Source organism: Anas platyrhynchos, chromosome 1, assembly GCF_047663525.1.
Source record: "Anas platyrhynchos isolate ZD024472 breed Pekin duck chromosome 1, IASCAAS_PekinDuck_T2T, whole genome shotgun sequence".
NCBI classification, from domain to species: domain Eukaryota; kingdom Metazoa; phylum Chordata; class Aves; order Anseriformes; family Anatidae; genus Anas; species Anas platyrhynchos.
In genome coordinates, this window is record NC_092587.1 from 27,816,954 (window position 1) to 27,841,685 (window position 24,732).

Consider the following 24,732-nt stretch of genomic DNA (forward strand, 5'->3'; position numbering starts at 1 on the left):
AAGACAACAGTATCATGAAAACCAGTCTTTCAGAATTGCTTCAGATATGGTCAAATAAGAGACAATGCAGAAAAACAGCACAAGTAAGTTGTTCTGGGAAATAATGGAAACCTCATTTGGTTTCCTTAAGTTTTAAAGAAATCCAAAATAAACTACTGTTGAGGTTGCTACTTCTCTTGATAAAATTTGTTGTTTTTTTTTTTTTTCTATATATATCAATCTGTATTGGAGAGTTTACAGGTCTTGGTATTTTCTTCCAAGACCTGCAGTAATGCTTAATGGCTTTCCAAGTTAACTAGAAAAACCTGTGACAGATAGGAAAGATGTCCCAACACAGAAATGAGCAGTGATTCTTTATCTTGGATCAGTCACCCCGGGGGGTGGGGGGACACGGAGAAGAAACTCCACATATATAATTAAGATTTAATTAAATTCATGTTCTCTGTTGCCTCCTCCAAAAGATGACACTTTCTGAGAAATTTATTTCATAGAATGCAGAAGAGGAAAGTGAAAGAACTAAAATGGGGATTAGGAAAGACTCGTGATTCTTCCTGTCCCTCCTATAGAAAGTCAAAGCTGCTGATGCCTCTTTTATCCTGTTACATGTGTGATATGATGAATGAGAAGAGACTACCTTTAGGAGGATGGGAAACCCTATCTTGCTGGCACACCAGCCATTAAATTTTGCTTTTCAAGTGTGGAAATTCAAAGTCTGGGATGCTGTGAGAGCATTATAAGTTTGGCCAGACACATACAATCATCAGCATGGCAACAACAACAAAGAGAAAAGATCTCTCCAGAACACAGCTGGTGCCAGTGCTCTGGATTATAAACACGACAGAGTAATTTTCCCTTTTAAAAATATGACTGAGACAGGAAAAACTGAGAATATCATTCACATTTTCTTAGATTTATTCACAATCACATTGGAAATATGATTTTGACTAGCACCATCCCTGTCAGTGCTCACATTAGCACAAATAACTGTGTATTCTGGCTACCAGTTAATCTGGAAATCCATCCTTACTATGTTTTTCCAGTCTGTCAACTCACTCCTGAAAGCCTTTTTCAAATAGCTCATTCATAATTTATTTCAAAACCAGTATTTGTGAAACCTCACAACCATCTCATCCTTAAGTACCAACAATAGTCTTTTATAATAAATTTATTGAACTTAAAAAAATAAAATATAATTGGTCTAACACTCACACATACAAACATAGTAATTTTGTTTAAACATAAATAATATATTCTTAAAAAGTTAATATATTTGGTATTGGCAAAATGAATATATTTGGTATCTAAATGACTGTGTTGTCAAGGTAGAAATCCAAGGTGCTCACAAACATTGTTCATATACTTTTTAATATATTTGATCTTATTTCATCTGGTAACTCAGGAGAGTTTTAAGTAATTTATTGTATTAAACTATCATCTGAGTGTCTCGCTTTCTTGAAGCAGTCCAAGTCACAACTCGTGTGTACTCCTACTCCTAGTCACACACCCACTAGTGTGTGACTACTAGCGTGACCACTAATGTGCCTAAAAAGACCAATGCTCATTGCCATCCAGGTAAATGAGTAAGAGGTATGTGTTGTCTGTTGCAGCTTAACTTGCTTATTCTTATGAATGATCTTACTTCTAAAAATAATACAGACATACTACACTGCTCAGCTACAGAAGTTCTTTATCAAAGAAAAATGTGAATATTTGTGTCTTGTTGACCATTATTCTAAATAGTTTGGCACAACAGCCTTAGATGTTCATATCTTTAATGTACTGGATCATTGGATCACATGTCTTTAGAAATATCAGGGCTTATTTTAGCAACTTTACATGTAATATTCAAAATTATGTTACTAAGTAATTTTTAAAACCTTTAAAAGTAGTAATCTATTTTGCATTATTTCACATAATTACTTTCTCAAATACTAAACTCACCCTTAGTTAATCTTTAAGATCTTGCAATGCACTCTACAAATAGTACCACATTGAATCTTTTTAAATTAAATTTTAAGGGACTAGTGATCCACATTTTCTTTTCCAACCGGACGCATGGAAGGCTTAACCTTCTTTGTGGACGTAGTTAATGCCAAGCCATTACCCAGCTGATGGAATAACTTGAATGATTCACTGCCATCAAATATTTCACACCTTGGTCATCGACATGATCATGACTAGTCTCTTAAAGGATCAGGAGCAATAAAGAAGATAAAATCAGTATATCCATTGCTCTTAAATCAAATAAAAATAAATTAGAAGTCCACAGAGAAGTAGCAATTTAAACAATGGAAATTCCATTGGAAATGTTTATAAGATTTTCAACAATTATAGTTTTGGTAAAAACCATTAAAAGATTAACACTGAGCCAGCAGACACCTTTTCCTGGTATATTGTGCATAAAAAGTATTCCTATCTGCTTCAATGCCTGGGCTCTTTCATGGGCTTAAACCTGTCAAATTATTCCATTTGATTTCAGAGAATTCTCATATGGCAATCTATTTTATTTACTTTATCTTCAATAAAATGGTTCAGTGAGCATTAGCAACTATGAGACACAAGTTTCAATCAGTCCTCTGGCAAAGGCGTCAATCTACATTAGACCTACTGTGCTGTGAGTTGCAGCCAGAAAGCTGGAGTAAGACAGGGCAACAGTGAATGAGTGAGTGAGACCTAATAAAGCAGCAGTGAAGAGAGCGAAAATTCTCCCTAGACACTACCATACACTGCTTATATAATGTGTGTGCCTAGCTCAACACACCAGTAGCTCCTTAATAAAGCTGACAGCTAAAAAGGAGCTTCAGACTCCAACTTTATTTTACATGACAACTACAGTAATGGTTCTCTGTTCTCAAGCAGGCCACATTTAGAAACCTGTATCCAGTTCAGTTAAAAATTAAGAGTTCTCACCTCTCTTATTCATGTCACACAGGAAAAAAAAAGAAGCATAAAATTATTAAGATGCACACTACCTCTCTTTCATGTCATACAATTATTTGAAAAAACATCAGATTTCAACTAGCTTTTCCTTAAAAAATTCCATGAGAGAAACCACAAAATAATCACGGTATTTGAGCAACAGCTCATTTCTGAAGATAATATCATTAAGGACTAATTCCAAGAAATGTGGGGCATCACTCCTAGATGCTGTGAAAATATCTCCCGAAGCTCAAACTTTATAATAAGAGATGCTAGTTCATATTTGATATGAGCTTGATTATTGCAATAGTGCTCTTCCCAGCAAATCAGACCATTAAGACTGTACTTAATGTTCAGCTGAATTGAAAAGCTGACCAGTTTAAATCCATAGTTTGGTATTTTGTATAATCATAGCAAAAATTTACTACCTCCCAGTTCCAGGACACAAATTCGATTTTATCAATGTAAACTACTTTTTGACATAAGTTACCTTCATTTTCATTGCATTCAGGCTCCCCCAGAGCAGTAATTTACAGCTATTCCCAATCACCCCTCAAAGATCATTCAATATTCTACAAGTAACAGTGTCTCTGTTCTAATACAATTCCTTAAATAAGTAAAGTACTGTTTATGCTTCAGAGTCTTCCTGGTGGAAACTGGACTGAAGATAAAGCCATTCAGCCCCCATCCAGTCACTTTTGGGAAAGCAAAGATGTTGTATTTTCCTGTCTGCTGTATATCCTTCTCCACCTATACCAATATCAAAACTTACTTGCCTTCTCATTGCATGTGTGGAAGGCTTAGCTTTCTCCATGGACATAGCTAATGCCGATTCATTATTCAGCTAATGGAATGACTTGTATGATTTACTGGTATCTGATGTTTCACACCTTGGCCATTGACATGATCACAAGCAATGTGTCCTCCCATGGCTATTAAGAGAGTTCAAGTTCAGCTGCAAGATAACTATACGAGTTATCTTTTTACTAATCTTACAATATTTTAATGCAAAATTTTATTTTTGCCCTATGCAAAATAACCATTTAGAGAGAGACTGGATATTTGGTAGGTAGACAACATACATACATAAGAAAAATCCAAGAATAAGCACATCTCCTTTTCCACAAATTGCCAAAATGGGACAGTAAAGCTAGATCAATTTAATAATAATTGATTATATAACTACAATTCAGTTCAGTAACACAGAAAATACTTTAAATATTCACATTTAGAAAACTACCTTAGTTTTTTTGTCAAAACCTAATTTAGTCTGAAAATCCAGAAGTAACTGGATTGCTAATAGTCCCCAAAAGTCCCCATTTAAGTCATCAGTCTAAAAATAGAACATTTTTTCACTGCTTTTGTGTTTTTCCAATATGGATTTTTGTCTTGGTTTCAGTTTTTCCAACTCTAACTCAGTTTTCTCAAACTTCCTCCTAAACTAAGTCATTTAACAAAAGGTGGAATAGACAGCATATAGAAATCTTCATGCTAATTAAAAAATTATTCATGAATGCAACTTTAATTTTATATATTTTTCTCACCACTTTTACAACTGAATCCTAGTTTTCAGTCTGTGGAAAGACACTATGTCCTGCCATAAAAAAAAAAAAAAAAAAAAAAAATCAACCCTATATGACATCCTAAAGAACTAGCATTCAGAATTTACTGCTATTTCCTCATGGACTACAAACACATTCCCTCTCCACTTTCACATATTGAAAGAAATAGAGACCAGTGCTAAAAAGGCCAAAAAAGATTTTGGCATTCTTCACAAAAAGCATTTTTATAGATTGTATTTAACTTCAAGTTATGGAAAAAAAATAATGGAGGAAACAGAATAACTGTTACTTTCCTTCATGTGCCTTAAGTTCCAGACGTATTGGAATTCAATAAAACGATACTGCCAAACTATTATAGATGCACAAGTCAGTGTTACTGCATTTCTGACATTATTTGGTACAGAACACAGTAAATTTCCAGAAAAAAGAAAAAAATTAAAAGTAAAAAAAAAAAATTATTGGCTCACCAGATTTCAGTTACTATACTTTAATAAAATAGCTACGCTTCTACCAAACCAAACTGTTTTCCAAAATATTACTACTTCATAGAAACCGTCTATGAAGAATCTAGTATTACTAAGGACAAGTTACACCTCTCAGACATATATGTATAAATACATGATAGGAATCCAGTCATACTTTCATTGCGAGCTAGAAAGCAATGAATCTGACCTTTTTCACTGGTTTCTCCTCTGGGTAATATAAGAAAAAAAAAACACTGTTTTGTAAATACATTGCTACATATTAACTTATATCCATACACAAATTTCTGTGTGATACCAGCATTGTCTACAGTTTCTCTGTACAGTGCTGTATATATCCTTTGATTTACAGCACTGCTAAAGTTAAAATTGTATCTTTTTTCCTCTTTTTTCTTATTTTATTTTTTTATAGTCCACCAGAGTCATGCCGTAACCTTCAGGACTGTGCCTTAAGTACTTAGAAGAAGGTGAAATTAAATTGGAAGAAAGGAATTTTCCCCAATGGGTAAAGAAAGCCACAGTGAAACACGTATCAGGACTCTCTTGTTTGGTAGCACTTTGAATTAGGTTAAACAGGTCTGTGCTTCCTGCCAGATGGTGAAACTTTAGAGAACTTGTTATAAACACAGTTTCAGCACTAATTACTCTTACCATCATTAACTGCTCCTGGAACTATTTCTTTTCCTTACCTTCCAAGTCATCAGTCCATGAAGATGGCAATATTAATAATAAAGAGAATATAGGTGGTTTTGAATATTTCATAATGCCTTAGCAGTTGCTACACAGGGCATACAGGGAAATGATATGTGTTTACTACAGAAATAGCGGTGTACCTAGAAGCAACTGAGCTTGGTTGCTATTAGGGTGAGTTAGTTTCTTGTACATTGCTGAAACCTGTATCTAGAAGATGCAGTACCTGGCACCTGTTGAACAAGTTTTGAAACTTATACATGACAATATTGCCTAAAATTTTGAATTTGTAAAATGATGGAAATATTCTCAAGGTATTTTCTACTCCTGTAGCAATAGCAAAATGTGAAAAATTACATCTACCATGTACATTAATTCTTTGTTGCAATAGCATGTGTGAAAAATCTGAAATAGATGCCAGTGTCTTCCTAAGCTCTTATCTTACACTAATCATTGGAGCAAGCAAAGTATTAAGTATTAATAATACTAATCATAGTATTAATATTATTATTAAGTGCAGGTGTGCCAAGTCCCAGGGTAGTACTATGTCCACAAACAGTGATTCTTTACAGGCAGGTTCAGACAGTTAACACACACCACAGTTCAGACAAGATTTGAACTCATGGTCTTTAACATTATGGAATATTCCTGGTTCCCAATGGAACACAGGTAATTCCTGTTTCAGCAAACTAGGAATATACAAACACAGGGATTCATTACTAATCTTACCTTGTCTTTTAAGTGTTAAATTATTGTTAGAAAAATATGTAACTATAATCTAATAGAATTGTCTGAACAAATTATCATAATCTCAATGCAGCTGGTGTAACAAAACTGTATAGTGAGCCTTAATTGTAGTCACTGAAGATGCAGGAGTAAGTAACTTAAAGAGCAAAACTATAGCTGTGATCACTGTTATTTTCTTCCTATTAACTGTACTGAATTCCTTTTAAAGCAGAAGCCAACAAAGAGATTCCAAAAGTGTTACTGCAGAAAGACTCAGAGTAAATGCAAGAGACTACACCAATACAATATCTTTTATACCATACTTTTGTTCATTCTTAAAGAATAATCTTGCTACTTTCCCTTTCTTCTAGAAATACATATGGTATTGTTTTTCCTAACTTTAAGAAGTGGAATACTCCTGTAGGGTGGAGCTAAAATCTGACTTGTTATACTGAAGTTTTCTTCACTGCACTCTACCTTCTTCAAGGTTCCAGAGACCTTGGTGAGACAACGGTGTATTCACTTGTTTTTTGTGTCAGGCCCTCAAAAAACAGGGAAAGCCTACATGACTTCAATATTCTCTGGTATTTAGCCAGAACGCAAGTAGTCACATAGCTCAGTAAGGAGAGATCAGCTATTTGAATATGGACTGATAAGCAAGAACAGCAATTCCTGGACAAAACAAAGTTGCAGAAGATAACACTCAAATGATTTGTAATGTTTCATGTGTACTCACCTCCTTCTTCTGAACCTCAAGAAGGCCTTAAACTTCAATCTTGAACTGGAGTGATGTCCAAAATCAATTCCAGTATCACCATCCTGAAAAGACAGAGAGGAGTATTTACAGCTATTTAGATATCATTCAACAAAAGCAAAACAGGAAAAATCTTATCACATCCCCTAATTAGTTCCACTGTGCATAAGCTGGTTCATAAGTATTCTGAAAGAAAAAAAAATAGTTTTAATTTTCAATTTTTCTATTTTGACAAAAATATTTTGGGTAAAAGACCGAGCAAGATTAAAGAGAAAGATTCCCTTAACAAGTAGTCAGCTTAAAGAGTACCTTCACTATTCCACAAAGAAATATAATTGTTCATTGAGTCTCTGCCTTGCAGTAGAGGGACAGATAAGGCATGACTCAAAGTCCGGTCTTATTTTTTTAATTCTATTTTTATTATTCACAGATCTGAAGACAAGCAAGTAGGAAGCTTCCCTGAAGTAGTTTGTTCTTGACAAAGACTTGCACATAGTATCAACCACCAATACGTTCAGTCATGTTAAGGAAGGTACAGAAGCTGGGAGACAGCACAGCAATGAAATTTAAATCTATATGTATTTTAGGAAGCCTGAAAGGACAAGAAGAAAAGAACAGCTTGAATGCTGAGATTATAAGATTGCATTAAAATAAGAGGGTTGGACAAGGCAAAAGAAATAAAGACCATGAAGGTCTGTAGAAAGTTTCTTGACATTGCATCTATGCTACCAAATGAAGCAATACCTGAGCACGTTTCTGTTTGATGAAATCATACGGCACAGACCAGCCTAGGTCTATGCTAGAATACTGACATACCCTCCAAAAATACAGGGCTGGCATTCAAGCTAAAGGAAATGGCCAAATGAATGTCTGAAAATTTTCATAGCATCATAGAATGGCTTGGGTTGGAAGGAACCTTAAAGATTACCTAGCTCCACCACCCCCTGACATGGGCAAAGATGCCACCCACTAGATCAGGTTGCCCAGGGCCCTATCCAACCTGGTCTTGAACAGCTGCAGGGATGGGCATCCACAACTTCTCTGGGCAACCTGTTCTAGGGTCTCACCATCCTCTGGGTAAAGACTTTCCTCCTAACATGTAATCAAAATCTCCCCTCTTTCAGTTTAAATCCATTCTCCCTCGTTCTATCACTATCTGCCCATGTAAAAAGTCACTCTTCTTCCTTTTCATAGGCCCCCTTTACTGAAAGGCTGCAATGACGTCTCCACGGAGCCTTCTCCAAGCTGATCATCCCCAGCTCGCTCAGCCTTTCTTCACAGAACAGGTTCTCAAACCCCCTGATTATCTTTGTAGCCCTCCTCTGGACCCACTCTAACAGCTCCTTCCCCATATCCTTCTTGCGCTGGGGGTCCCAGATCTGGAAGCAGTACTCCAAGTGGGGTCTCACAATGGCAGAATAGAGGGGGACAATCACCCCCTTTGACCTGCTGGCCTCTCCTCTGTTGATGCAGCCCAGGACACAGTTGGCCTTCTGGGCTGCAAGCACACATTGCTGGATCATATCAAGCTTTCCATTCATCAGAACTCCAAGTCCATCTCTGCAGGGCTGCTCTCAATGAGTTCTTCTCCTAGTCTGTAATCCTGCCTGGGATTGCCATGGCCCAGGTGCAGCACCTTGCACTTGGACTTGTTGAACCTCATTAGGTTCACGTGGGCCCAATTCTCAAGCTTGTCCAGGTCCCTTTGGATGGCATCCCTTTCTTCTATATTGACTGCACCACTCTGCTTGGTGTTGTCTATGAACTTGATGAGGGTGCATTCAATTCCACTATGTCATTGATAAAGATACCAAACAATACTGGTCCCAAAATGGACCCCTGAGGGACACCACTAGTCATCAGCCCTCACCTGGACATAGAGATGTTGGCCACAAATGTCTGGATGTGGCCATCTAGTCAATTCCTCATCCACTGAATAGTCTACCCTTCAAATACGTATCTTTCCTATCTGGAGATAAGGACATTGTATGGGACCATGTCAAAGGCCTTACAGAAATCCAGGTAGATGGCATTGGTCAGTCTTCCACTGTCAAAATTTCTGGAACAATGCTAGTTTGCAAGGAGTAAGAATGTGGCAGGGGCCTGGAAATATTTCTAATCATGGTTTAATTTGCTTATATAGACATAGCCTTAGCATCTGAAACTCTGTGACTTCTGAAGTAGCCTCTCAACAGTGCCTCTTGGCAATTCTCCCTTGCTGACAAGGTCAGACAGAAGCAGACTAAAGAGTAAAATGAATATAGAATTTTATAAAGAGAAATCTGCTTTCCCACAGTTAAAAAAAAAATCTGTGTTCCAACTGGCATTATTAATACACACTTTGTTACAAGATGTTTGGACATTTAAAAGAGTTCCAGTTCTAACTTCTTCCTTTGTTTGTAGAGTATAACAAAACCTGCTGGGAAGGTCGAAGTTCCTAGAAAACTGAAAGCTACCTGGCAGCCTCTGTAGTAGAGCAAGTGAAGAAGGAAGAGCAGAGAACGACAGGCTGGAGGAATAAACACTACGTGAAACCTCTGCACAGTAGGACAGCACTGGGAAATGAGAACGAAATCTTATGAGCTCTTAATACAAAGAGAAAAAAGAAGAAAATGTTAAAAACAGGTAAGGATCCTAAGGCAAACAGGAGGAGGTGAAGATGGGTGGCAATTCTTAAAAGTTGCTGGAAAGTAATATATATGTCAATGAAACTTTGTGTGATGGTCATGTGGTTATCCTACATCCAAAACGGCAATGTCCAACCAATTGAAAGAAGCATTCACCTTTCTCTTCTGTTTTCTGTTAAAACATTGTATATGTAGCTATGCCTCTGAATTTTCTTCTTCAATTAAAGTCTACACAGAAATACAAAGTATGCTTATTTCTCCAACCATATGTGTTGTCTGTTGACAGATGTTAGTATGTGGGCCTTGAACATCAGTATCTGTATTCTTATTTTTTTTCCCTGTATTCCTTTACTCCAAAAATGTTTCAGATAATCAGATTTCTCAGTCTGGATCCTATTAAACATCACATTTTGCTTCATCCCAGAAAGAAAGCCAATACATGATAGTTATATGAAATCTTACATCAAAGCATGACCTATTTTGGTGAGACACAGACTTGTAAGAAATTTTTGGTGATACCATTTTATCATAATTATTCACTTACAAATAAGTCTTAATTTGTAAATAGCTACACTGGCTAGTCTCAATCATTAATATTTTATCTTTGTTCTTTTTGAATGATCAGGATTTCTAGAATTTTCAAAAATCAACAAAGAAATTCATAGTAGGAAGGCATGCACATAGCACATGTGACATATGTGCATCAGATAGATGGCAGGCCTTACTTATGAACTTTTTACCAGTATAAATCTTCACCTTTAGAAATGTATAATTCGACATACACATTTACATTACATTCCAGTGCAATTTACCTGATGAAGACAGCAGTCTCTTAAAACAACTATTATTTGATGATAAAATGTGCAACAATTACAATCATCCATCTAGTATAGAAGCTTTACAAGTGATAGTTCCCTTTTCACACACGGACATTGTTATACGGGTTGTGTAGCATTTTGTCATAAGATATGCTGATGCTATATCACATCCTGCACTAGATTTTTTACATTGTTCATTATGAGTACAACTAACAGGGTTTGGCTCTTATTTATGTGAATTGTCACAGTTGTTTCAGAAATCACTAAAACATAACAAAATAATTCAAAATGAAATCCAAATTCATCTCTAGATGAAGATATCCTTTTGAAACTTAAATAAACAAATACAGTGCCCACATATTGTAAACAATTCCCTTTAACTCTTTCATTTAATTATTGGATTCATCTCTTAGCTCATTTTACTTAGATCACAAATTATTAGGATAAGTTTACCTGTTATATATTTGAACACTGTCTACAATAACTTTTATATATATATATATTTAGATCACCTGCTCACATTCATTATCCTGGCTTGTCAGTGGCCTTTGGTACCTTTTGAAAATTTAAGTAATTCCATAGAAGTACACTAAAGCTCTTAAGCATTTCTACTATTTGTTAGATAACAGCCATTCTGATGTGTCTCTATTTCATGTCAGGCCTGCCCATGCACATTTTTCTATTAAAAATATTTCAAATTGTGCATTACTATTTTATGTGGGTAGTTGTATAAAATATTTCAACTCAACAAAGCATTCAGGAGTATTCTAGAACATGGCTGAAGGTCACATATATTAGATATATTTAGATATGCTTGCTGTTCTGAAGATAGGGCCAAAGACACAGCTGGTTTCAGTGAAACAAGAATTACTTGTTAGAGACACTGACACTATTTTAATAACATATATGTTCACTGGTGTTCGTATCTTCCACCTTTCAAATATATAGCCCTCCTGTGCAATTAAAAACAAAAGAAGTCCTAATTTATAATAGGACTTTGGAGCAAGTCTTAATTTGCATTATGTCAATTGGACATCCTGAATTTTATTTGAAAATACATCGTTAAGATATGTATATATTTTAGAAGTATGAAATAAAAATGTTTAAAGTTACTTAGTAATCAGACTATATATTTTTCTTATATTTAAACTACTTCAAGACATTACTTTACACTTTAAAAAAATGCATTTTTAAACAGTGTTATGTAGATCACAGCACTGCAAATAGGAAGAAAAAAAAAAAAAAGTACTGCTTTTCTTCCTGAATCTAAGAATTGAATTGGACAGGTTCCATGACTGGGAAACACTCAGAAGCTCATAACTAGATGAGCACTACTGGATGCCATTATAATTAACAAGAACATGCAAAATAAATTAATAGTTATGTTTTATAATCATTCCAAAGTTAAATGAGCCTACAAAAAGACCTTCATACTACTGTGATCTCATTAGCTAATTTTTACATGCCACTCTACATTAATACTTAGACAAATGAAGGCTACATTTTGTTATCATTAGGTCTAAACAGAAGCACTGTGGTTGTGGGAGCAAACAATCTTTTTTTTTTTTTTACCTGGCACAGAGAAAATAATTAATTCCTGAACACTTCTCCTGGAGTTGTTAACCTCCTGCAACTTTCTCTTTTCCAAAATTTTAAACAAAAGCTATGTACTTATAATATAAGCTCAGTTTGGAATATGGAATATAATTTCACATTATATTCCATACCACTAAAATTAATCTTGAATTTTCAAAAATGAAATTTCCTCATCAAAATATCTGTACTCAATTAATCACAACATCACACAACACTGCAAAGAAATTTGTCAAGAAAAAATAATAAAAATTACAGACAACCATTAAAAATCTAGTATTTAATGCTGTAGGAATTGTGTAGTGACAGAAAAAAAGGAAAAAAAATATGATGGACTAAATATATTTTGTACTTCTGAAATATCGCAGTGTGTTGGGTCTGTCTGAGCTGGAGTCACCTGTAAATGATGTACAGGTTATACATAACAGCTCATTTGGGTGCAGAGGGCTGGGAGGGGCTCAGTTGTTTTCTCCATTCAGATCTTACTTATACTAAAAATTAATAGGACATTGATTACTTATTAAGACGCAATGGAGAAAATGGAGACAGTATGAATAAACAGAAAGCCTGGAGCAAAGTCTTCTCTTTCCAAACCTTCACAGGAAGGTTGTCTGAATAGCTGGGTATACAGACTAAACCACCCCTGAGGCAGGTCTAACTTGCTTGACTTGTATTTACATGATAGATAACCCATGTTGACACTAATCTCTTAAGTATGCACGAGCCAATATCATATTCATGGAGATTTCTAAACTATTTATCCAACATGAGCAGATACTATGCCTTACTTTATCTTCAGGCATGTCTGTCTTCCTTCTGAAAACATATGATTTAGTGTAAGACAGCTCAAAGAAGATCCACTTCCCACTTGTTGCTGAATTTTCTTATGCCTCTTATATTAAACTGCAGCAGCCTACAGGAACTGGGGGGAGAAGAACATTAAACAAAAAAAAGGGAAATAACTAGTCCAAAACTGTTTGAACTACAATACTAGTTTACTTATACCACAAACACAATGACGCTGCAATTTTGTTTATTATTTACAGGATTACAACTTTTCTGTTTCTCCCATGTTTCCATATGACTTGACCAGAAGGGATTCAGGAACACTATCAGACAAGAATGTAAAAGCAACAACTTTAGAAAATATTATAAAAGAACATCATAGATTTTCTTATGTATTTAATTTGTTCTTGTACAGAGATGTGTGTTGAGATTTACAAATTAGCAAAACATAAAGTCAAAGAGCACCTTACCCTTCTGCCATGATGCATGCACCATCATCACAGATGCTTTCACTAACACTAGGAGAGACCCAGGAAGTTGTCTTGTCCAAAGTCTCGCTTAAAAAATTGTCTGAATTTAGACTTGGTTGCTTAGGACATCAGCCAGACACATCTTCAAAACTTTCAAAAAAAGAGATTTTGCAACCTGGTTTCTCTAGGAAACTTGTTCTGCTACATAACTGTCATTTTAGTGAAAATATTTTCCCTTACACTGAGTCAGCACCTCCACACAGAATATCTCTACTCATTCCAACTCTTTTCTGTAGGGAAAGTCCCTTCCTCTTCTCTGCCTTTCTCTTCTGTATAACTCCCATCATTCAATTTGTCCTGCCACTTAGCAGTTATTCTAATGATGCTCTGCATATGGAGCATCTAGCCCCTGTTTATTCTCCATTCCCAAGAATCCCACCTAAACAAATATATTAAAAACTCATAAAAAGTTTATCTCCACTCCCAAAAAATGCAGATGGAAACCCACCTAATCAACCGAATACACAAGAAAAAACATATATTTCAAGAAGACAGCTCCTGACCACCCCTTTACTCCCCATCAAACTGCTAAAAACCAGAAGGAAAACAGGAAAAAATAAATAAAATAAATAAAATAAATAAAATAAAAAACTATGAAAAATGGGAGAGAAAATAAAAAATACAGAAAGGTTATAAGATAACTTATACAATTACAAATTCCTGCCAAAAACGCCACCATGAAAATACAGATAACCATTCCACTAATTGCAAACATCTCCATCAGCTGACCGTTAGCAGCATTTGCTAAGTAGATGTTTCCCAGTTTGGCTGAACAGTGGGTTACTCCCTCATCAACATGAGGCTTTCATGGCCTTACCACGTGTTCAGTTTGGGCACCTGCAGGACTGCATACACTGCTTCTGAGGTTGGTTCAATATGATCCAAACACCGAGGTCAGCTGCAGACAAATTGCAAAATATGTCCGTGACATAATCAGGTCCTTGCAGAGGTCCTTACCCTGACACCAACATTGGGTATGGCTTCATTTGCCATGTCTTTTGGAAAGAGGAGACTGAATTGACAGTGTTCTTTCTCACAGTTTGTGATGAGAGGTCTCTAGAGGCCTCTCTAGAGGATGCTGCTCTCACTTCTCTCAGTCATCTACTCCTCACGTGCCTACTTAGAGCCACACCAAACTGTAGAGAGAGAACTTGTACATACAGACCAGCTCTCCCCACAGAAGCAAATGCCTAATCCAGTCTTCAGCTATCCTGTATTTTCATACAGTACGCTTTGAGAGTTAGATCAGATGACCTCCAGAGGTCCCTTTCAACTTCAACTACTCTGATTCTGTGATTCAGGTTTATCTCAGACACAGAGTCAGCTCATAAAAATATACAGATTTTGTATGACAATAAGAGAACAACTGCTCTTGATTATCACATCCATCTGGAATTTGACATTCTATTCATGTTAAACAACCAACACCTATTCCTTCAACTGTAGCCAAAAGAGATGACATCAAGAAAGACAAAGAACATAAATAAAACCCATATTCTGAACTAATCCCTAAAGAAACCTAAGAAACAGAGCACCTTCATAACACTGAAATGTCCCTACAAGTATGGCAGATAAAAATTAAGGCTGTTAGATATTTCTATCTGTCTTGTAAGAGTGAACCTTACATTGGGCTATGACCCAAAGTAAATTTCTAGCCACAGTCAATAACTGCTTTGATGCAGATTGGAATTTATGTCCTTGAAGGGGCAACAAAAGGAAAAAAAAATCAAAAAAATCTACCACTATTTCAAAGAGGGTCACTGAATAAAAATGAGTAAGCTTGTTAAAAGGAAGAAAAAAGACAGCTACAAGTGTCACATCTTCACAGATGGCACAGAGACTGATTAAAGACACCTTTTGCAAGCTCAGAAGAAATGCATGCAACCTATCAAAGAAGACTAAGAAAGTCCAGAGAAGAGAGCTGACTTGAACAAACAGGATAAAGGAGACTATTAGGAGGAGATAAAAAAAAATATTAGAAAAGAAAGAAGGATGCTATTCTTCTAAAGACTTCAAGTTGTGTCCAAGTGAGGAAAAGAGAAAGAATGTTAGTGTCTGGCAGGCTTAAATGTAAATACACATTAAAGTGTTAGAAAGCCACAGGGGCTGGCAGCTGCATGTGGGCTGAGGTCCAGGAGAGGTGGGGGCTGTCCACTTCTGGACAGAGGTGGGCAGGGCAGAATCTGGCCACCCCTGGACAGGGAGGAGGGCAGGCCTGGGGGCAGCCAGGTTTAACCTCAGGCCAGGGTTAGCGGTCAGGATCAGGCCCAGTGAGGGACCTGCCACACACACACACACACACTTGCTTTTCCACCTGCTGACCAGAGAAGTTACTAGGCCAAACTCACTTCTTACAGAGATACAGGAGAGGGTCTGTCTTAAATTGAAATGCCGTTAGAGAAGGCTAGAGCAAGAAGACAAACTGAGCTCTAAGAAATTGTTTCACTGGAGTTTATGCCATCAACAGCTCTAAAGGAACATGAGTATGAAATAGCTGAACTTGTAATAGCTGACAAATGGCATGAAAGACAATTGATGGCGAATATGAAATGGATCAAAAAAAAAAAAAAACAAACTAGAGGAGATCCAAAAAACTACAGATCAGTACACATGAAGTTCATACCAGGGAACTCAGGAGAGACTACAACAAAGAATATGGTCATGTCAATATATATGGGAAGAGTCAGCATTCCAGTATGAGAAGTAAAGCCACGTCTCAAATGATCACAGCTTTTTGGAGAAGTGACATGATGTGACATTGTCTAACACTAAACCAAAGGCAGTGAAGATGAGGACAGACTGTGAAGAACCGCAGAAAGAAAATATATTACTGAATGTGAAGTGATAAATAGGAGGCAATATCTAATAAGAAGAAATGTACAATTACTTGACTGTGGGAACGATAAACTTCCAGCCAGGTCCAAACTTGTGTGGGATTTGCTGCTCCAGCTGGGTCCATATACGTTTATGGGATTTGATGTAATTCATCCCAGGATACTCAGAGAGCTGGTTGTTGATGTCATTGCAAGACCTTTCTCTATTATTTTTCAACAGTCTTTGGAATCTGGACAGGTCCCAGTTGACTGGAAGCTGGAAAATGTTGTCCTAATTTTCAAGAAGGGTAAGAAAGAAGACCCTGGTAATTACAAGCCTATCAGCCTCTCTACAGTGCCTGGAAAAATTATGGAGAAGATTATTGCAGGAAATTTTGAAAAACACCTTGAAAGACAACACAATCGTTGGTCACAGATAACAAAGGGTTAAAAGGGGAAAGTCCTGTGTAACGTACTTAATTTCCTTTTACAACAAGGTTACCCGGCCTGCTGACCAAGGGAAGATGTAATCCTTATGGATTTCAGCAAAGCTTTTGATACTGTTCCTCACAGTATCCTTCTGAACAAAACATCCAGCACACAGATAGAGAAATACATAATACAATGGCTGAGCAGCTGGCAGATGGATCGCACTCAAGAGTAAATGGGGTTACATCAGGCTGGCAGCCAGTCATTAGTAGGGTTTCCCAGGGCTCCATTTTAGGGCCATTTCCCCTTAATGCCCTAAATTCCCCTTAATAAATAACTTGGATACAGAACGTGAAGGTATACTAAGTGTGTAAACTATGTTGGGAGGAACTGTTGACTCCCTTGAGCACAGAGAGACCTTGCAACACTGGTCGTACATACAGACTGGGGTCTGAGAGGCTGGAGAGCAGACCCACAGAAAGGGATCTGGGAGCTCTGGTTGATGCAAGTTGAATATGAGCCAGCAGTGTGCCCTGGCAGTCAAAAGGGCCAACTGTATCCTGGGGTGCATCTAGCACAGTGCCGCAAGCTGGCTGAGGAATGTCTTTGTCCTGCCCTGCTCTGTGCTGGTGCAGTCTCACCTTGAGCACTGTGTGCAGTTCTGGGCACTACAATAAGGACATAAACTGTTAGAGTGTGTCCATAGGAGGTCTACAAAGATGGTGAAGGAGGGGAAGATGTATGAGGTGCAGCTGAGCTTACTCAGTCGGGAGAACTGGAGGCTAAGTGGAGGCCTCATGGCGGCCTGCAGCTTCCTCACAAGGAGAGCAGAGGGGCAGGCGCTCAGCTCTGCTCTCTGGGAACACTGACAGGACCTCAAGGCACAAAGCTGCATGCATCAGGGGCATGAAGGTGTATCAAGGGAGGTTTAGACTGGGTGTTGGGAGAAGTTTCTTCACCAAGAGGGTGGTCGGGCACTGGAACAGGCTCCCCAGGGAAAGTGGCCGTGGCACTGAGCCTGCTGGAGTTCAAGAAGCGTTTGGACATAGGGTCTGATTTTTAGATGGTCCTGTGTAGAACCAGGAGCTGGATTCAATGATCCTTGTGGGTCCTTTCCAACTCAAGATATTCTGTGATTCTGATTCTATGTCCATAGGGAAGAAACAATGCTAACTATGCAGTGATGGGCTTTGAACAACCTTAAAATGAGCATTGACAACTATATTTTCCTGTGAAAATCTCAGCTCCATTTTCAGTAGCAGTTAAACGGAACAATAAAAAGTGCTAACAAAGCATTAAAAAATCATCATGCAATGCAATATTAGCTAGAACTTGGTACGTAGTGTCGAGAACCTTCCCCTTCCTTAGCAAAAAGGATACAGCAGACCTGTAGAAGAGACAGGGAAAAACAGAAAGAATAGTCAAAAGTATAGATGGCTCCTATACAGGCAATATCTACATAGCCTACAACCCCACAGGTTAGAAAAGAGGTGATTGAAGGTGATATGAAAAATGTCCAAAACTTGGAAAGGGTACAGAGGAGGTGAGCATTCCAGTATAAGAATTAACAAATGAAGACAGACACATGTTCAAAGCAAACAAACAAGCAAACAAACAAAAGTGGTTTCTTACAAATCGTATAGTTGAGCTCTAGAGCAGTAGAGATGCTGATGTCCTTGATGGATCTAGGCTGGCTTGAGCATCAAAGACAACTGTGGGCCACCCACCCGTATGCTAAAAAGTGTCTTGTATTATTTTCTGTATTATAAATAATGACACGTTTCTTGCATGCAAAGGTTAAATGCGTTTAAAAATTTTTGAAAGACTAGATAGAAATAAGTAGCTTCCTGGAGACCAAAAGGCACTAATAACCACAAATGGTAAGAGCTGTGTGAGAGGAGAACTGGCACTGGTACGTCTCATTTTCAGGGACATCCAGGCATCAAGCTGTAGCTATGCCCAGTTCTCAAGAAGCTCATGTCCCACTCACATCCACCCTCATCTTTCATTGTGCCACAATGGGATCTGTTTTCATCCTGTAAATTAGGTGAAGCTAAAAGCACACTCACTACTGTCCTGATCCTCATCTGCAACTACTGAATGATAGTCATCAAAAAGAAGAGGCCTTGTTCCTATAAAGCAGCAGAAAGGCAAATGGAGTGTGCCCTAAGTTCTGGAGAGTGACTGATGCTGCATCATGCTGGTGGAGCCATATGCTGCTACTAAATGCTGCCTTCAGCCATGACGGTGGTATAGCTGGTTGCAGCTAGTCAACAGAGACCTGTGGCCTATTAGACATACCAGATACTGGGCTACTGTCTTCTGTGAATCTGTCTTTAGATTTCAAGGGAGTCTAGGTCATCTACTTTGACTTTCAGGCATTTCCAATCACATTACTTTTGGATATACTCATTTGATAATGTTATTTTGTTGTACTTGCATTTCAGCGTCAGCAGGAAAAAAAAAATAGCAACCACTGATACCTACACAAAATCACAAGATAGGGAATGACGGAAACTTGACCTTTTTGACTTTCCAATCTTTTCTTCTCATATAGTTTTTATGGAGGGATGATACTACAGAAACAGTGCACTGAGCAGGAGGACAAGGGATGTAACAGAATACTGGGCACCACTTTGCGAATAAATCATACACAAAGTATTTCAAACATGAACCAGAAAGAATCTTCATGTGATTTTGAGAGAACTCTCTCAAGATCTCTCTCAACATGCATGCTTAAGGATACATAAAAGGGATTATTCATGAGCTTTATATTGTGCAAGTAAACTAAAAGGTACATGTTCAAATATCTAATCTACAGGGTATCCTAACTGCAATACAAGGATCCAGTTCCTTAGGAAGAAAAAAAAAATGCTATAAACCATTATCCCTTTAAAATACTTTTCTTGTGAATATTTCATAAATTGTTCTCTATTTTCCTGAAAGATTTATGTCCTGCCCACATGACAAAAGCTACATAGGTGCACCCCAAGGAAGTCAATCACTTTTTGTTAGCAGAAATTTTCATTAACATAACAAGATCTTCAGTGAAGAAAAAAGAACATTTCACATGTATACTTTTATCCTTTTTTTGTTGTTGTTGTTCAAAAACAACATAAATGCTCATGTTATTTCTAATTATGACTGAAGTCAATGGTATTATATTAACATGTATATGCTGTGGAGCAGGATAAGAACATCAGTAAATGAATATAAATCTAGTCCTACTGATCTTCCTTACCAGTCAGTACCAAAGTGAAGCATGTAATAACTTGCATATAATAACTTGATATTTTATGACGAAAAATTTGCACAAGTTATTAGTTTCTAAGTTGGGACATACATTAAAACATATTTACATGCTTTTTCAATTATTTTTTACTTGGTTGCTGTAAGTAGTTGCTCTGCAACACCCTGATTGTGCTTTAACCACACTCTTCTCAGATTCATTGCAACTTTCTGGAAAAGAACTTTAAATCATATGTAGAAATCTGAATTCATCTTTTCAAAGCACAATGTATGTAGGGTCCAAATGTTGCCTGTAACTTTTGTGAAGCTGTCTGACATAACTGCAGAGCTGCAGTACAACTCCCCACATTCAGCAGGTTACATACAGAGGTATCTGTATATATCTTCAATTTTTTTAATTGCCTTTTGGATGATATTGCCACAGCAGCAAATCCTCTTACCCTGGTGATTTAAACCAGTGGCAAGAGCTAAAGAAACAGTGACCAAAGCATTCAGCTTTGATTTTCATAAGATAAGAAATTATATTTGCTTATAAAGAAGCAACTGTGTGGAATGAATTTAATCTGTTCAATTGATTAAGAAAAAAATTTTAAAACAAAACGAAGGGCACAAGTTAATTTAAGCATTTATTTAAATTCTCATTTCTGCATCAAATTTCATAATAAATGAGTAAAACAATTCCCATAGCAACATCCTACACTGTATGATACACATGCTACTTGTGAAACACAAAATATTTTCTATTGCAAACATACAAATCAAAACATAATGGGAATGTGGATAGCTTTTATATTTTAGAAGCAATAAATTTTCTTGGACACAGACATTTTTCTATTTATGCTCATCTTGTGACTTTCTTTAATCAATCAATCTTACATGAATAAAATGGCCCTCATATAACACTTCAGGGCACTGTACAATCTCAATATGAAATAAATACACAAAAATATTAATAAGCTAAACTGCATGCTTTTGCTTTCCAAATTATTAACATATATTTTCTTTTTAAAAGGGATGATTGAAATACGAACATTAAGAGAATCATGGCAGGTAAGTACTTTACTTCAAAAATGTATGGTGTGATTACTTCTGCCAGTAACATGATTTGCTTTGGCTGTGGCAGAGCCAACAAATTTTAATTTACAACAATTTGCTGAATACAATCCTGTGGAAATTCCAGTCAGGGATATAAGTCTGATCCAATGTCCCAAAAGGAATATCTTTCCACTTACTCATTAGGACCCATTAAAAACTGTCAGGTAATATGCAGGCTCTGTTCCTAAACTGCTTTAATCTTTACACATAATCAGTGGCACAAGTATATGGCCTCTAACACACAGAAAGTAAACACCCTCCCCCATAAAATCAGGAATACAAACCAGAAAAGCTTACATTTAAATTCCACAGAGAATTGACGATGTAGTATCTTAACCTGTTTTAAGCTTCCAGATATTACTGCGCCATGAACAAAGGCTTCTTGAACAAAAGCAATTCATATTTTTTTTACCATAGTCTAGCAAAACAATAATTTTGCTATGGTAACGATGTGCTTTCCTGATTTATTTTCTGGGGTTTTAGACCAAGTAGGCCAGTCCCCACCTAGCCTCAAGCCCCTTGTCACGCATCTCCCTTGGCAGAACAGCACTCGCTAATGTCAGCAGACTTCAAAGGAGCTATCTTCAGTTAAGCTTTTGTTTCTCCCTTCACCCCAAAACCCAGAAAAACATATCACTTTTGCTGACAGGCTTCACAAATTTCCTAGAAGAAATGGGGAATATTTCTGTTCAAAACCAAGAGGTGAAAATGGGATAAATGGTGACAGAAGTGAAGTGCAAAAAGCAAAAGAGGACACAGAGTAAGCTGTGGAAGCCACAGTATGTACCTCTGGAACACAAAAAGAAGGAAAGAACAAGTGTTGGAGGCAACTGCGTTCCTGCTGGGTGGCCTGGGCTGTAGACTCTTACTGCTTTGGGATAGCTCTGGGTACTCAAGTGACCATGCACACACAAGGACAAACACGTAATTCCAGTAGAGTAAATGAACAAGATCAAGTAGTTGGCATTTGAAGCACGCAGCTGGTCTGTCACACCAGAGCAGATGCACTTCAGATGCTACTCAGCAGCAGCTTTTCCACCTGCCCTAATCTGCAGCGTTGTGCAGTGTTAACAGGAAAAATGCAAGCAGCTGAAGAATTAAGTAATATAAGAAGATAGAAATAAATAAGGAAAGGCAGACGATGGAGAAGAAGACTGAGAACAATGAAAGAATAAACAGAGAAAATGTTAAAATGTGGATAAAGACAACCACCAATATGCTGGTGTCAAACGTAAAGAGATTAAAGTCATGTCTTCCTAACGTCATGAAGCATTTATTTAAATTTGATCCTGCTGCCCTGCACTGCATTGTAAAAGGGCCTTTGGACAACTGTCTACCAGCAGTCACAGCAAGAGCTTGCACTGCAGTAGCTGAATACCGCCTGCAGGAAATTTAAACTGTCCTTGATTTAAAGCAATTGAAACTTCTCAATAAAATACAAATAAATTTAATTTCATTTGATGTTACCATTAAATGTTGGAGTATAAGGAATGCTTTCTGAAATACTAGATGGAAGAGATTTCCAGGCTAGCTTGGCATTGTTGTAACTAAGCTACCCTTCAGTAGTGAAATTTCCTCTGATTTCAGTAGAAAAGTTTTAAAGCCAGAACTGAGCACATCTGAAATTCGTTCGTTTGTGGATTCCAGAACTGAGATTCATGTAGTGCTGCTACCCGTTATTCCCTCTCCACAGTACAGCTTTCAGTAGGTATGTTTTTAGGGAAAATAAATATACAACGGATACCACTTCAACTTCTCCAACTCGGCATCCTGTTGACTTTACTGACTGGTAAAACTCTTGCCTGCGACAAGCAAATGAGATCTGGCCTTTGAGTTCATAATAAAAAACTCTACATGTAAGTTTCTCTAAGGATTCAAGGCAAGTGCAAAATGTCCCTCATCCCCATAACCCTGCAAACAGCATCCCAGGCAACCTGGCCTCCAGCTGTCACTTCAGAAGGGTGCAGATTTCCCATCTCATTATCTGCCAGCCCTCATGGGAGATCTCAGATTTGCAGGACACAGAATCAAGCCCACTATGTTAAGTATAGAAAGACTATGGTATGTTCAGCAGATTTCACGTTATTTTTACAAGATGTCAGCAGTAAGCAATTACAGTAACGTTCAAATCTGCTTGGCTATTTTTTACATTTAGAAGCTTATCTGAGGTTTACCCAAAGAATTCCATACCCCTGCCCCCCTTTTTTTTTAATCTTATCTACTTATTTTTATCATGAATCTATAAATTATTTCTCTGATTCCAAACTCTTGATATGATCTATTTCAACTTTAGCCCAACTACTTCATATAAAATACATTTAAAATACATATATAAATATATATATAAATACATATAAATATATAATATATAATATATATATTTATATATATATATATATGTCTATATAAATATATATATGTATATAAAATACATTTCAAATACATTTTAATATGTTTAATGCTTATATTAATCACAAAGCAAAGACATGAATTTTGGTGACAAAATCCAACTTTATTTTGTCATGTGCTAGGTACTAAAACTGTGTTCACGCAGAAAAAAAAAAAAAAGTATATTTGCAATATATTTTTAATCTCTTTCATTGCTGAAGTCAATAAGCTCTGACCAAAATTGCTTTGGTTAATTCTTTTTTTTCTTTTTCAATCATTGAAGTGTAAAATAGAGGGATTTTAGTTGGTATTAAATGTTAATTCCAATACAAGTATAAATTCAGTGTTGCTTGTGCACCTCTGTATTGTTATATGTGAAGAGAATCACAAAGCAACAGGTGACTTGTGTTATTTGACTGGCTATTGCACAAAGTGAAAATATAGTACTGCGTTTTCATTTGGTAGCTGAAGTTATCAAATTTTCAAAATTTCCAGACGTAAGGTATATAAAATCCATTGAAAGGTACTATTCTTAAAAAATAAAGCAAAGTAAAATCAGCTGTTGTACCCTTCAGTGAATCTAAAAGTGCCTTCTATAATTACATCTGAAGACTTTGTACTTAGTGATATGCATGCAGGTATTTATAGTGAGGAAACAAATAGTAATCTTATTCCTGGCTACTTTTATTAATTTTATTTTAAACCACAGGTCCCAGAATGCACAGAACTAAAAGAGAAGGAAAATAGAGGACAAAACATAGAAAGTGTACAGGAAGAACACACTATTTCAAAGCACAGTTTCTTCATTTCTTTCAAACAATTGTCCATGTGCTTTGTTTATGATCATAGAAATTTATCTAGATGCTGTATGTTATCTCCATATTCTATGAGAACATCAACGACAAAACTATTTTCCAAATTCAGTTGACAGAAAGTACAGCATATTATGTCTGGTGAAATGGTACAAGAAGATCCACCATCACTTTTACAATGTGTGGTGTTGGGATTACAGCACAGTCAGGGCAACACTCAGAGCTTATGAAGGTACAAGACCAAAGAGCGACCTGAAAGAACCTACTTTTTGCAGACAAAACATAAAAGTTTTGTTAGCAGTATACGGATCAAGCCCCTTGTCCTCCCAAACTGAGCATCCAAGAAAAAAGTAAATAAATAAACAAAACTCAGAATACCAGAAAATACCTTGCAAAAACAAGAATTTGTGAGGAGTCCTCAGTGAAATCTTTGGCTACGGTACACACAGATGGGGTGGT

At 36.8% G+C, this 24,732-nt stretch overlaps 1 protein-coding gene across 14 annotated transcripts in view; it reads right to left on the bottom strand.

Moving 5' to 3' along the window:
• The window catches only part of FOXP2 (forkhead box P2), a 432,109-nt gene that overhangs the window by 295,331 nt on the left and 112,046 nt on the right, over positions 1–24,732 (bottom strand). For all 14 annotated transcript variants that reach the window (XR_005266609.2, XR_011807001.1, XM_072033571.1 and 11 more), the window contains one exon: positions 7,116–7,198. The gene's annotated coding sequence lies outside the window, so the exon portion shown is untranslated. The remainder of the gene's footprint in view (positions 1–7,115; positions 7,199–24,732) is intronic.